Raw genomic sequence first — 15148 nt, 5'->3', positions numbered from 1 at the left:
CATAGATTGAAATGGGTCGGGTAAGTTAGGCATGTTAGGACGTAGTTTTATTGAGGTAATTTGTTTTTTTAAAGGCAACAGTCGGCATCGAATAGTCTCATTTGCCACGCACGTACGCATTTTTGGGAGGAAACTCGAATCGCATTGCAGGAACCCGGTCCTTAAACCATTCTGAGGGGCAGGCGGACCGGGTTTGAATCCTGAATGGATCCGTGTGAAAACCCTCTGAAGTCAATCTAGAGCTCCATATTTCAGGCAGATTGATTAATACAATGGGCCCAACGAGGCTCGAACCCATGACCTAACCCTCGTCCCAACACACAATGTGTTGGGGATACCGTTGAAGCGAAGCTTCGTTGGTTATTGAGGTAGTTTATATCCATGCGAAATTACAAAAATACCCCATTTATTAGTTTAATGGACCATTATCCCTGATTAAGCCCATAATTATAAACAGGTTTCGTAAAAGACAAAAGGAATCCATTACTCTCATTTTAGGGTTAGCCTTTGATACATTTAAACCTTAGCCTCCTCCTTAACCCATTTTGATCCCCTTCTTCCATTTTATCCCACTCTTTATATGAACTATGATTAATCAATGAATTTCAATGTTAGATTTACGTTTTATGATTTAAAAATGGTATCAGATCATAATCACAATTTGTAGCTTCATTTTCTTACAAAAAATAATCCTTAACTGATGATGTTTCTAGATGCCGCTAGATGTCTCCATTCTAGCCGCAATCTAGAAGATACTAGATATTCAAAGTTGTCAATTTTGACTATGGATATGGAAGAAGCAAAGTTGGAACAATGACGGCTAAACCAACTTTGACAACTCATGTGGAAGTAGCAAAGTTGAAAACAATTACGGCTAGCCACCATTTTTTGCGTTCACACCATCCCGTTCACACCTTTCCACCTCCTCAAATTTTTCCTATAAATAGAGGTGGAAACCTTCATTGTAATGCATTCAGAAAAGTGTAATCACACCTAGTTAGTGTGTGTGAGTTTAAGTGTAATCATAACCAAGAGTGAATACAACCTAGATAGTGGTGAGATTCCTAGTGTGTTAGTTTGAGAGTTTTTTTTTTGTTTTTGAGTTTTGTAATACTCTGTAATCTATTCTTGTGAGTAATATAGTTATTTTCTCTCAAATTTGTGTGTACTAACGTCCAGTCGATCCGCTCTTAATCTCAACAAGTGGTATCAGAGTGTTTGAGTTTTCTAAAGTTTTCAACCCCGTTTGTGTTGAAAAGTTATTTGTAAGGTGATAATGTCCACGGAAGAGTCGGGATCATCTTCCGGAGCCATGATTATGCTCAGTGCCACCAACTACACGCTGTGGAAACCTCGGATGGAAGATCTCCTCAGCTGTAAGGATTTGTTTGACCCTATTGAATTAAAGGGTACGAATCCTGATTCCGCCAAAGAGAAAGAGTGGAAGAAGTTAAACCGAAAAACTATTGGTCAGATCCGTCAATGGATTGATCATGGTGTCTTCCACCATGTTGCACAAGAGACAGACGCATATGTCCTCTGGAAAAAGTTGGAGGATGTGACGACTCCGTCAAAACACTTAACGGCTCCGTCACTTGGTCCCACAGCTTGATCGAAACTCTATATGAATTTAATAAAACAACCTTGCATTCTTTATTTAAAAATGATTTCCTATAAAGGAAATCTACTAAAATGTATAAGTTTAGAAAAACTATACAATAATACTTCAACCAAAAGTTGACCAAAATAAAGTCAACAAACAACCACTTTTTAATGTAATAAAATAGAATGCAAGTTAATGTTTAACAAAAGCTGCCATCATAAATATGCAGACTCTCTAAGCACAGCGGAAGCAATCAATCATGAACCTGAGAATAAAACATGCGAGTAACTGTCAACAAAAATGTTGAGTGAATTATAGGTTTAATATTGCAAACAATATTTAATTTAAACAATAAAAATTTATGTTTGAAAACATAAAAACTCCTTTTTGAACCACCAAATTATATGCTAGAAAACATATAATAAAACATTATTCCATTTTCCGTGAGCCACCTGGTAACCACTTAACCATTTATTTACCCTTGCCAAACACAATAAATAATATACACCGAACAAGTGTATCTACAACAAAATACGAAGTACTAAACATTCCGATAACAAATTGCTAGCGCGACTAGCTCGAAATGGGGTTGTCAAACCCGATAGATCTATCCATAGGATTCGCGTTCACCAGTAGAAACCAGTGATTACAGTTACCAGACTAGGGAATATTTTTGTTCAACTCACAATGAATAATTTAAACCAACTTCCACTTGTGTCCAAAATATAAATAAATTGCATGTATTCTCATCCCAAAAGATTTAAAATAGAAAAATGGGACTATAACTCACCTTAATAGCAACTGAAGAAATCTCACAAACAAGCGAACAGCAAATAAAGTAAAGTGATCAAGAAAGATCACAACGCCGACCTATAAATAAAGCAGGCCGATATAAATAACTAACTTAGGTCAAGTCTTAGTATGATAGCTATTGTACATGTTGCAAGTAGACATAGAATAACACTCGGCAAGCATCGGTTTGACTGGAACAGCATACGGACACACACTTTCTATTTTTAGAAAGTTTCTATTTTTAGCAGGTTTCCATTTTTGGAAAGTTTTCTATTTTAGGAAAGTTTCTATTTTTGGAAAGTTTCTATTTTTGGAAAGTTTCTATTTTTGGAAAGTTTCCAAATTTAGAAAGTTCTATTTTTAGAAAGTTTTGAAGTTAGGAAAGTTTCCTTATTTAGAAAGTCACCAGAAGTCAACTGAAAGTCAAAGTCAACCGAAAGTCAACTCAAAAGTCAACCTTGGTCAAACATAGTCAACATTAATTTAAAAAGTGTAAGTTATAATAATAACATAGGTTATAATGTTTATTAAAGTCAAAAGTGTATAATTATGTCTTAACATAAGTTTAATTAAATAAAAATGAATTATTAAAGTTTAGATAAGTTTAAATGATATAATTAATATAACATAAGTATTAAATTAATTAATTAAATATTAGTCATAATATAAGTATTATTAATTAATAATAAATTTTAAATCATATCATAAGTATTATTAATTAATAATGAATTATTAATCATATCATAAATTTCTAATTATACTTATTAAATCATAAGTATTTAATAATTAAATAATAACTAAGTCTTATAATAATTAAATAATTATTTAATCCTTATTATAAGTCCTATAATACTAATAATCTCATAATATAAGTTTAATACTTATCATAAGTATTTTTCATTAATAATACAAGTATTATTAATCATAAGTTTAATTAAAATGTTAATTAAATCATAAGTCATAATTAAATGATATAATAAATATATATCATAAGTCTTAAATAATAATAATTACTTCTTATATCATAAGTAATTAATCAATAATGAAAAATCATTATTTTTCTCATAAGTTTTAATATTTAACCATAAGTTTTAATCAAAAGTTCATCGGGTCGTATCTTGAGCCCCGGGTGTCGGTTTTCGGCGAGCCTTACATATATCTCCGCCTAAGCAAACCACCCGACACTTTGGTACACTCAAGAACACACCATGAACAGCCCACAAGTCGTGATATACAGTCAATATACTACTTGGAACTTCAATTCAATCAAAAACGTGTTTTAGACGTAACGGGTGATTCGTGGCTCGGATTGAGATGACCCGAACATGAAAGTTCGCCCCACCATCAGTCGTAACACACTAACACACCCTAAAGTCACCAAATATGGTCACAAAGTCGGACCAAACCTGGTTCATACCAAAATCACATTTCAATCTTAACAAAATACCACTTTGATCGTAACTAGGGCTCCGGGAATCGAAACGACATGAATCCGGAGTCTAAAATTAATGTCTTGATGAGAAGAACTCATTTATATACTTTATTTTATGATCAACATCAGTTACAATATCAGAAACACACGAAAAAGCTGCTGTTCCAATTTTATCAAACCGAAAAATATGCAATCGAGTAATTCTACGAATACAATCAACATTACAACAACTAATAATCATCATACTAATAAAATATAATCAAAATACAGAAAAATAAAGAAAAATTAAAAATCTAGGGTTAGGGTTTATACCCTAATCAATAATCAAGTGATATAGACGCGTAGAGAACGATGAGAGGAATCCGTTTATGTTGAAAGCCCTAATTCTTAACCTTGATTTGATGATGAAATGGTGATGATGATGATGAAAGGGGACGTTCATGGGAGGAGAGGGAGGAAGGAGGTGAAAAAAAATAAGATGATTAGGTTAGAAATGAGAGTAAGTAGTGAAGTTTAGAGTAATGGTCACTAGTTTGCAAGTTTGACAAAATACTCCCCTCCTTAAGGGATTTTCGGCCAAAAACTGAATGGGGTGGGCCCCATAGTGGCCCAATTTGATAAATGACAAAATCCTAGTGGCCCGAACGCCCGAACGAAACCCGAAACGCGAAAACGCCGCTACGCGATTGATTTTTCGAAGAGATAATAAGTACGCGACGAATAAAATATATAAACACTATATATAATCATATGACATCAAAATATCATATTTAAAATAATTAGGACTTAAAAATTCCAAAAGTTCGACCGTTGGTTTGAAAACCGAAAAGATTCGCCGGATAGAAATCCGCGACTCGTAGGAACGTATAATTTAAAATATGAATACAAATATTCATATAACACATAATAATTAATATATTATTACAAAAATAATAATATAGGTCATAGAAATGACGTGGCACGAATAACAATTAACGGTCGTTAAATAGTTAACGGTAAAAGATAACGGAAAAAGTAGGGTCGTTACAGTACCTTCCCGTTACGGAAATTTCGTCCCGAAATTTAAGCAGGTGCAGGGGTTGACTCAGCATTTGGGAACAAATGCGGGTACTTCTTCTTCATCTGATCTTCACGCTCCCAAGTGAACTCGGGACCGCTTCCGGTGTTCCATCTAACTCGAACAATAGGAATTTTACTCTGCTTAAGAGTCTTTACCTCTCGGTCCATAATTTCAACAGGTTCTTCAATAAAATAAAGTTGCTTATCAACATGAAGTTCATCAAAAAGAATAGTTTCATTGGCCTCGGCCAAACACTTCTTTAAATTCGATACATGAAAAACGTCACGAATAGCACTGAGTTCTTGTGGCAATTTCAAACGATAAGCCACTGGTCCAACTCTCTCAATAATCCCAAAAGGTCCAACAAATCGAGGATTCAACTTTCCCCTTTTACCAAAACGTACCACACCCTTCCAAGGTGAAACTTTCAACATAACACGATCACCGACCTGAAAGTCGATATCGTTCCTTCTCTTATCAGCATAACTCTTTTGCCTACTCCTGGCAGTTCTCAATCTTTCCTTAATCTGTGCAATCTTCTCGGTAGTCTCGTGAATGATCTCTGGTCATGTGAGTTGAGCATCCCCAACCTCATTCCAACAGACAGGAGACCTACACTTTCTACCATACAGAGCTTCAAATGGTGCGGCTTTAATACTTGCATGATAACTGCTATTATAAGAAAACTCATCCAGCGGCAAATATTTATCCCACCCATTTCCAAAATCAATAACAGACGCTCTTAACATGTTTTCTACGTTTGAATGGTCCTTTCACTCTGACCATCCGTCTGTGGATGATAAGCGGTGCTCATATCCAATTTAGTTCCTAGAGCACCTTGTTAGGACTGCCTCAGTCCAACATAATCGATACGGGAACACCATGTCTCGAAATAATCTCCTTCAAATACAAACGAGTAAACTTCTTCATTGAATATGTTTCCTTAATTGGCAAGAAAAGAGTTGACTTAGCGAGTCGGTAACAATCACCCAAATGGTATCATAACCACCCACAACTCCCGGTAACTTCGTAATAAAGTCCATCTTAATACCTTCCCACTTCCACTCGGGAATTTTAGGTTGCACCAAAAGTCCAGACGGTTTCTGATGTTCAGCTTTAACCTTAGCGCAGGTCAAACACTTAGCCACATACGTAGCCACATCAGCTTTCAAATTAGGCCACCAATACAGCTCCTTAAGATCATGATACATCTTTCCTGAACCAGGATGAATAGAGTACCTAGACTTATGAGCCTCATCTAAAACAAGTTTTCGTAGATCACCAAACTTCGGAACCCAAAGGCATCCCGCAAAATACCGAGTACCATCGGTTTGTACCTCTAACTGTTTACTCAAGCCTCAGACCTTCCCATTACAAAATTTTCCTCCTTCAAGGCTTCTTATTGTGCCTCAAGGATCTGCCTAGCGAGGTTTGTTTGAATTGTCATATTCAAGGCCCTAAACCTGCGAGGTTCAGCCCTTTCTTTACGACTTAATGCATCAGCCACATCATTGGCCTTTCCCGGATGATATAAAAGTTCGCAATCATAATCATTTAACGTCTCAACCCATCTTCGTTGCCTCATATTTAACTGTTTCTAATCAAGAATATGTTGAAGACTTTTGTGATCAGTGTACAATGTACCTTTGACCCCATATAGATAATGTCTGCAAATCTTAAGCGCAAACACAATAGCTCTCAACTCTAAATCATGGGTTACGTAATTCTGCTCGTGAATCTTCAACTGACGTGACGCGTACGCAATAACTTTCTTTCGTTGCATCAAAACACAACCAAAGTCTTGACACGAAGCATCACAATAGATAACAAAATCATCATTACCCTCAGGTAGTGATAATATCGGTGCAGAAGTTAACTTCTTCTTCAGAGTTTGGAAAGCAGACTCTTGTTCACTCTTCCACTCGTACTTCTTCCCCTTATGCGTTAAAGCAGTCAGAGGTTTCGCTACTCGTGAAAAATCTTGAATGAACCTTCTATAATAGCCTGCTAATCCTAGAAACTGGCGAATCTGAGTAGGAGTTTTCGGAATTTTCCACTTTTCAATTGCCTCAATCTTGGCGGGATCAACTAGTATTCCTTGTTTACTAACAATATATCCAAGGAATTGAACTTCTCTTAATCAGAAATTAGACTTAGAGAACTTAGCGTACAACTCTTCTTTTCTCAATAAATCAAGCACCAACTTCAAATATTCTTCGTGTTCTTCATCACTCTTAGAATAAATAAGGATGTCGTCGATAAAAACAATAACGAATATGTCCAGATAGGGTCTGCACACACGGTTCATGAGGTCCATAAACACAGCAGGTGCATTTGTCAATCCGAACGGCATAACAAGAAATTCAAAGTGACCGTAACGGGTGCGGAAAGCAGTTTTCAGAATATCAGTTTCTTTAGCGCGTAATTGGTGATAACCGGAACGAAGATCAATCTTATAATAAACGGACGAACCTTGAAGTTGATCGAACAGATCATCAATTCTCGGAAGAGGGTAACGGTTTTTAACAGTAAGCTCGTTCAATTCACGATAATCAATACACAAACGAAATGAACCATCTTTCTTCTCAACGAACAAAACGGGAGCTCCCCAAGGGGACGAACTGGGCCGGATGAAATAAAGTTGCAATAATGAAGGAAGAAATAAATATGGAGTAGTCACATCGGTGGCATAGATATTTAAGGCAATTCTCTCAAAGGAGTTAACGAGGATCATGGACTCCAAAGTAAATTTTCATTATATTTCCGAAAGGAAGACGTATGAAAGGTGTGATAATTCAACGAGAGTGAACTTCCTTGTACAATGAGCGAGGAAGTCTAGGATTAATCCATATTCTTAAATTTATGTGCGGATGAAAAGAACGCGAATCATGGGTTATAAAGAATGGCCGACTCCAGGTGAGATGAATCTCCAAAAATAATTTCGTGCACCCTAAAGTATCGAATCCTAGGATTGATGTTTACGAGGGTGTTGCGGTTGACAGCGAAAATTGAGAGTAGAAACTCCTCAAACGGTCTAGAGTAATATATATCCATGATACCCATTATAACAACAGTTGGGGTAGAAACCCACCTAGCGCCTTTTCTACAATAAGGTGACCATCGAGTGTACCCCAGAAACTTGATTTATCGGTCTGCGTTTCGGCCATGTCCAACCATAAGAGGGAAAATTCTATGAGCGCAAAGACTTTCCAACAAATTTTATAAAACCGGCATCCAAACTGGTGTAAGAATTTCTATCAATGGACTTAATGGTAAATTTTCATCCTTAAACGGAGGATGAGAAGAAATGTGATCCAAACACTCTGTAGAGTAATGCGAAAATTCTAATGTAATCAATCAAAGAAGTTTTGAAAAAGCTTTAAACGTCTAATGTAACCCCATAAATGGAACGAAGCTCTTAGTAAATTTAGAAGTATGTACAACGTGTACCATTTTACGTAAATCAATTTGAGTTAACTAGACAACTCAATAAGAGTGGTTTTAAAATAATTTTGAAGGTATAAATTAGTGTATACTATCCAAAATAGGTAAGGGTAAATTTGTCCATTTGAATTCATACGTACATATATGATTTTATAAATAGTATACATGACAAAGTATTTCATTACTTCTATTCGCCCATAAATCTCGTGAGAACCGCCCAATTACACAAATGTGTAAAATTTTTAATGAAAAGCAGGGTATCCACATCACAGAGGTTACGAGTTGAAGTAAGATCGTTAAAGCTCGGGTGATGGACTTGAATCGTCTTGCGACATCTCTTCAATAAATGCTACGAGGTCATGAAAACCAATGAGTTAAATAATGTCTTGACTTTTATCAGAACACAAGTCCTTGGGTCAAAACTATTCACGTGCGAAGCTGTCACTAACAAGCGAGTTATAAATGATAAAACATGGGGTAGGTAGTTCGGTTAAGATGAGTCTCTCGCATATCAATAAATAAGATAATGAGTATCTTCCTTACTCATGTAATAACGTTAGAATTTCCGAATGAGTGGTGTACAAATTTTCTTTGACTCGCTTTCTATTCCTCATGTCACAATATTGGGACTTATTTATGAATTAACGTAATATAATCACGTTGGCCTGACGCCATTATATTTCACTAAGTCATAGTTCCATTCCAATAGCACTACATGAGGTCAGGACACGCGGTCAACCTCGAATTTCAACACAATTTCCCTAAAACAATTTCTTAACAATGTGCTAAGGATAGCACAAGAGACAAGGACATCGAAAGTAATGAATAGGAGTAACGATGACATAAAAATGTCTTCGAAGTACCAAGAATCTCTAAAAGTAAGAATGACGTTTTCCGTTTCAACAACCAAAGCACATAGGCACAACGGCACAAATGCACGTAATATAACAAAAATGTTATATACCTAAACATAATAGCTGACATTGAAATGCCGAGCATTTAGAAGTCAAGAATGACATCTCGCGTAATATAACTCAAACGTTATATACATAACCATAATAGATGACATAGAAATGCCGAGAATTCTTGAACACGTAATGTAACTTAAACGTTATATCAATAAACACTAATTATGACATAGAAATGTCGAGAATTCCAGAAGTCAAGAATGACACCCCCTCGGTTTCACTAACCGAGGTGTTCCTTTAAAAGATGAACTCGCATGAGTCGGAGAATACGTTTAAATCGGAATGGGAGTTCCTCCCGGATTCAGAACATAATAGAAATGTATGTATGATAACAATATACATACCAACACGACACAAATAATCACATATAATAATATATAATAGGCCGGGCTGTAGACTAGACTCACTAATGCACCCTATTGACCCGGGTAACGACATCAATGCAGCCTAATTCCCTACAACCAGAGCTCTGATACCAACTGTGACGACTCCGTCAAAACACTTAACGGCTCCGTCACTTGGTCCCACAGCTTGATCGAAACTCTATATGAATTTAATAAAACAACCTTGCATTCTTTATTTAAAAATGATTTCCTATAAAGGAAATCTACTAAAATGTATAAGTTTAGAAAAACTATACAATAATACTTTAACCAAAAGTTGACCAAAATAAAGTCAACAAACAACCACTTTTTAATGTAATAAAATAGAATGCAAGTTAATGTTTAACAAAAGCTGCCATCATAAATATGCAGACTCTCTAAGCACAGCGGAAGCAATCAATCATGAACCTGAGAATAAAACATGCGAGTAACTGTCAACAAAAATGTTGAGTGAATTATAGGTTTAATATTGCAAACAATATTTAATTTAAACAATAAAAATTTATGTTTGAAAACATAAAAACTCCTTTTTGAACCACCAAATTATATGCTAGAAAACATATAATAAAACATTATTCCATTTTCCGTGAGCCACCTGGTAACCACTTAACCATTTATTTACCCTTGCCAAACACAATAAATAATATACACCGAACAAGTGTATCTACAACAAAATACGAAGTACTAAACATTCCGATAACAAATTGCTAGCGCGACTAGCTCGAAATGGGGTTGTCAAACCCGATAGATCTATCCATAGGATTCGCGTTCACCAGTAGAAACCAGTGATTACAGTTACCAGACTAGGGAATATTTTTGTTCAACTCACAATGAATAATTTAAACCAACTTCCACTTGTGTCCAAAATATAAATAAATTGCATGTATTCTCATCCCAAAAGATTTAAAATAGAAAAATGGGACTATAACTCACCTTAATAGCAACTGAAGAAATCTCACAAACAAGCGAACAGCAAATAAAGTAAAGTGATCAAGAAAGATCACAACGCCGACCTATAAATAAAGCAGGCCGATATAAATAACTAACTTAGGTCAAGTCTTAGTATGATAGCTATTGTACATGTTGCAAGTAGACATAGAATAACACTCGGCAAGCATCGGTTTGACTGGAACAGCATACGGACACACACTTTCTATTTTTAGAAAGTTTCTATTTTTAGCAGGTTTCCATTTTTGGAAAGTTTTCTATTTTAGGAAAGTTTCTATTTTTGGAAAGTTTCTATTTTTGGAAAGTTTCTATTTTTGGAAAGTTTCCAAATTTAGAAAGTTCTATTTTTAGAAAGTTTTGAAGTTAGGAAAGTTTCCTTATTTAGAAAGTCAACAGAAGTCAACTGAAAGTCAAAGTCAACCGAAAGTCAACTCAAAAGTCAACCTTGGTCAAACATAGTCAACATTAATTTAAAAAGTGTAAGTTATAATAATAACATAGGTTATAATGTTTATTAAAGTCAAAAGTGTATAATTATGTCTTAACATAAGTTTAATTAAATAAAAATGAATTATTAAAGTTTAGATAAGTTTAAATGATATAATTAATATAACATAAGTATTAAATTAATTAATTAAATATTAGTCATAATATAAGTATTATTAATTAATAATAAATTTTAAATCATATCATAAGTATTATTAATTAATAATGAATTATTAATCATATCATAAATTTCTAATTATACTTATTAAATCATAAGTATTTAATAATTAAATAATAACTAAGTCTTATAATAATTAAATAATTATTTAATCCTTATTATAAGTCCTATAATACTAATAATCTCATAATATAAGTTTAATACTTATCATAAGTATTTTTCATTAATAATACAAGTATTATTAATCATAAGTTTAATTAAAATGTTAATTAAATCATAAGTCATAATTAAATGATATAATAAATATATATCATAAGTCTTAAATAATAATAATTACTTCTTATATCATAAGTAATTAATCAATAATGAAAAATCATTATTTTTCTCATAAGTTTTAATATTTAACCATAAGTTTTAATCAAAAGTTCATCGGGTCGTATCTTGAGCCCCGGGTGTCGGTTTTCGGCGAGCCTTACATATATCTCCGCCTAAGCAAACCACCCGACACTTTGGTACACTCAAGAACACACCATGAACAGCCCACAAGTCGTGATATACAGTCAATATACTACTTGGAACTTCAATTCAATCAAAAACGTGTTTTAGACGTAACGGGTGATTCGTGGCTCGGATTGAGATGACCCGAACATGAAAGTTCGCCCCACCATCAGTCGTAACACACTAACACACCCTAAAGTCACCAAATATGGTCACAAAGTCGGACCAAACCTGGTTCATACCAAAATCACATTTCAATCTTAACAAAATACCACTTTGATCGTAACTAGGGCTCCGGGAATCGAAACGACATGAATCCGGAGTCTAAAATTAATGTCTTGATGAGAGGAACTCATTTATATACTTTATTTTATGATCAACATCAGTTACAATATCAGAAACACACGAAAAAGCTGCTGTTCCAATTTTATCAAACCGAAAAATATGCAATCGAGTAATTCTACGAATACAATCAACATTACAACAACTAATAATCATCATACTAATAAAATATAATCAAAATACAGAAAAATAAAGAAAAATTAAAAATCTAGGGTTAGGGTTTATACCCTAATCAATAATCAAGTGATATAGACGCGTAGAGAACGATGAGAGGAATCCGTTTATGTTGAAAGCCCTAATTCTTAACCTTGATTTGATGATGAAATGGTGATGATGATGATGAAAGGGGACGTTCATGGGAGGAGAGGGAGGAAGGAGGTGAAAAAAAATAAGATGATTAGGTTAGAAATGAGAGTAAGTAGTGAAGTTTAGAGTAATGGTCACTAGTTTGCAAGTTTGACAAAATACTCCCCTCCTTAAGGGATTTTCGGCCAAAAACTGAATGGGGTGGGCCCCATAGTGGCCCAATTTGATAAATGACAAAATCCTAGTGGCCCGAACGCCCGAACGAAACCCGAAACGCGAAAACGCCGCTACGCGATTGATTTTTCGAAGAGATAATAAGTACGCGACGAATAAAATATATAAACACTATATATAATCATATGACATCAAAATATCATATTTAAAATAATTAGGACTTAAAAATTCCAAAAGTTCGACCGTTGGTTTGAAAACCGAAAAGATTCGCCGGATAGAAATCCGCGACTCGTAGGAACGTATAATTTAAAATATGAATACAAATATTCATATAACACATAATAATTAATATATTATTACAAAAATAATAATATAGGTCATAGAAATGACGTGGCACGAATAACAATTAACGGTCGTTAAATAGTTAACGGTAAAAGATAACGGAAAAAGTAGGGTCGTTACAGAGGACATGTACCAGGCTAAGCCTGCTCGAAATAAAGCCCTGTTGATGAGGCGTTTAGTCAACATGAAGCTTAAGAGTGGAACTTCAGTTGCCGAGCATACCAGTGAGTTCCAGAGCTTGGTCAACCAGTTATCGTCTGTAGAGATGCCTCTTGGCGATGAAGTTCAGGCGCTACTGCTACTTAGTTCTCTTCCTGATAGTTGGGAGACGCTGTTCGTAACACTCAACAACTCAGCTCCGAATGACAAACTTACCATGTCAATGGTCAAGGATGCCCTATTTAGTGAAGAGGCAAGGAGAAAGGACATGGACTCAAATCAGACCCATGCCTTTGTCACAACGAATGAGTAGCAAAAACAAATGGAGAGGCAGAAGCAAGAGCAGGGGCAGGTTTGCTGATGGCAGAAAACCAATATATAAATGCCATCATTGTGGATTAGAAGGACATATGAAGAAGAACTGCTACAGATTGAAAGAGGAACAAGATCAGAGCAGTTCACAGTCGAAGAACAAGGGTGGAGAAATATTAGTTACTATCACTGGTGATGTAGCTTATTGTTCAACCCATGATGAGACATGCCTTCACGTTTCACGAGAAGACACAGAATGGGTGGTAGATACTGCAGCTTCCTACCACGTGACTCCATACAAGGAATACTTCACAACATACAAATCTGGTGACTTTGGAGCTGTGAAGATGGGAAATTCCAGTTCCGCTGAGATTGTCGGAATTAGTGATGTCACGATAAAGACAAGTTCCGGGAGCACAATCACTCTGAAGGATGTCCGCCATGTGCCAGATCTTCGACTGAATCTACTTTCTAGAGTAGCTCTAGACAAACAGGGCTATGATAGTCATTTCAGTAGAGGCACATGGAAATTGTCAAGAAGCGCTATGATAGTCGCTCGAGGACACATTTGTGGCACACTATACAAAACTCATGTGAAGATCTGTACAGACGGCCTTAATGTTGTAGAAAAAGAGGCGTCACAAAATTTATGGCACCAGAGACTCGGTCACATGAGTGAAAAAGGTTTGTCTACCCTAATAAAGAAGAAGCTTATCAATGTAGACAAGGACAATGTACTAAATCCTTGCAATCATTGTCTGTATGGTAAGCAGCATTGTGACGATCGCTCCAAATCCATATGGACGAACACGTCATTCATTGATTTCATTGCGAGGTATTTGACCTCTATATGATACGTTTTGTAAACATTGTATTCTTTTGAAAAGGCATACCATAAATGAATATTTAATTCCAAGGTTTTCGACATCTGCTGATTTCTACATATAGACAATCACCGTAAATAATAGTTTACAATAATAATACTTCCGTTGACAATGCAGTCAAAATAGATACATGATGATGGTTTTGTGAATGCAACGTTTTCTTGAATAAAGCATGCAAGACTCCATGCACATAGCTTGTATATCATGTAAGCAAACAGCGGAAGACTTCTAGGGAACCTGAGAATAAACATGCTAACAAGTGTCAACACAAAGGTTGGTGAGTTCATAGTTTTAATGTTTCGTATAATCTGTATATAAAGGTGGATCACAAGATTTCAGTTGTTTCATCCAGAAACGTTTATCAATAGATTATATAAAAGTGGATCACAAGATTTCAGTTGTTTCATCCAGAAACGTTTATCAAAATATTCTACGAAATTGAGCACCCTGGTAACTAAACTTTAACGTATATATAATTTGTACCCTTTGTATAATCATCTTAATAATACACGCAAACCAACGTGTACGCTTCTCAAATAGCATACGTCCGTTAAAAGGCTAGTGCTCTAGCTCGGACGGGGATATCAAGCCCTATGGATCCATATACTACTACTCGCGCCCACCAGTTCTTATAACCGGCAGTTACTAGTTACCAAAGCTAAGGGATTTTCGGTTCAAACTCAGTGTAGAATTTAATATGTACTTGTATCCATTGTGTTTAAAATAAAGTGCATGTATTCTCAGCCCAAAAATATATATTGCAAAAGCAATTAAAAAGGGATCAATGAAACTCACACAAAATCAGTTTTAGTATTTGTATCCATTTAGTAAAACAAT

General features: G+C 35.2%; 1 protein-coding gene across 1 annotated transcript in view; it reads right to left on the bottom strand.

The window, feature by feature from the left end:
- The window catches only part of LOC139876413 (probable acyl-activating enzyme 16, chloroplastic), a 96277-nt gene that overhangs the window by 10847 nt on the left and 70282 nt on the right, over window positions 1-15148 (bottom strand). The window lies entirely within an intron of this gene.

Source organism: Rutidosis leptorrhynchoides, chromosome 11, assembly GCF_046630445.1.
Source record: "Rutidosis leptorrhynchoides isolate AG116_Rl617_1_P2 chromosome 11, CSIRO_AGI_Rlap_v1, whole genome shotgun sequence".
Taxonomy (NCBI): domain Eukaryota; kingdom Viridiplantae; phylum Streptophyta; class Magnoliopsida; order Asterales; family Asteraceae; genus Rutidosis; species Rutidosis leptorrhynchoides.
Note: the sequence above shows the minus strand (reverse complement) of the source record. Positions and strands in the feature narration are given on the sequence as shown.